This window comes from Nematolebias whitei, chromosome 12 (genome assembly GCF_014905685.2).
Source record: "Nematolebias whitei isolate Nwh7 chromosome 12, NemWhi1, whole genome shotgun sequence".
NCBI classification, from domain to species: domain Eukaryota; kingdom Metazoa; phylum Chordata; class Actinopteri; order Cyprinodontiformes; family Rivulidae; genus Nematolebias; species Nematolebias whitei.
The window spans coordinates 8,119,658-8,120,893 of record NC_056509.1 but is presented as its reverse complement, the minus strand read 5'-3'; the positions used below and the strand labels follow the sequence as shown (position 1 = coordinate 8,120,893).

The 1,236-nt window shown below is 45.0% G+C and overlaps 1 protein-coding gene across 2 annotated transcripts in view; it reads left to right on the top strand.

Moving 5' to 3' along the window:
• The window catches only part of cdc42bpab (CDC42 binding protein kinase alpha (DMPK-like) b), a 114,021-nt gene that overhangs the window by 101,305 nt on the left and 11,480 nt on the right, over positions 1-1,236 (top strand). The window lies entirely within an intron of this gene.

Genomic DNA, 1,236 nt, shown 5'->3' with positions numbered 1-1,236 from the left:
CCAGGTGGTCAGATCTAACTCCAGGTGGTCAGATCTAACTCCAGGTAGTCAGATCTAACCCCAGGTGGTCAAATCTAACTCCAGGTGCTCAGATCTAAGTCCAGGTGGTCAGATCTAAGTCCAGGTGGTCAGATCTAACTCCGAGTGGTCAGATCTAACTCCAGGTGGACAGAGTCCACCTTGTTGTTGTTTATGCATCAACAATGAAGCTGAACTGATCCCCCATCATCTAACAGCTCAGTGACCCTCTGCTAGCAGAAATTACTTTCAGACGGTCTTTCCAGTTTATTTCAGTTTTTATCCTGGTTGTGGGGCGGCACGGTCCCTCAGGGGTAGAGCTTCCACCCTTCAGCGAGAAGTTTGCCGGTTCAAATCCCGGCCCAGGCTCTTTCTGGGTAGAGTTTGCATGTTGTCTCCAGGTACTCCAGTTTCCTCCCACATACCAAAAACATGCATGTTAGATTGACTGGTAACCCTAAATTGTCTTTAGATGAGAGAGTTAATGGTTGAGTAGATCAATGGGACATCTTGCTTATTTTCCTTTTATTCGTTCACTGGATATTTAGGTGCATTATGAGTAAACATGTCCACTTTGGTCTTCTTGTCTTGTGGTTCTTTCAGACATGACTTTCCAAACGTCAGTCGAGCCTCCATGTTGTTTCTAGAGAACAGGTTTTCCTGAGACAATAATAACTATCACTGCACAGTCTGAGCTTGGGGTGAATTAGATTGGCAGCTGTCCTAAATGTTTTCTGTTTGAATCATCTCCGTCTCTGTAGAAAAATGGACTCTGGATTGTTTGGAAATTACCTTTGACCCTTCCCTTAATGGGCAACAACAGCTGTTTCTCTTAGGCCATTGTTGATGTCTTTCCATCCTGACGTGTTAACTCTTACGTGTTTGCTCCAGAGCAACAAAACGAATCAACCTCCTGCTGTTGTAGAGGGGCTCAGACTGATGTTGATCAGTGGATCAATGCATTTGATCAGCAGCTGATGGTGAGCCTCTGATGGAGCAGCAGCTGTTCACGTTTGACCTCCATGTTGGTTCAATAAATAAGAACGTGCTGCAGTCTGCTAAATCATTTCAGGTCCTGTTGACGCTCACAGCGTGGTGACCATGTTCTAAGAACTGAAACGTGGTCTTTCTCATCAGCTGTTTAAATAAAAATAAAACTCTGGTGACTTCCTGTCGTTCAGCTGGTGACTTCCTGTTTGTCGTTCAGCTGGTGACTTC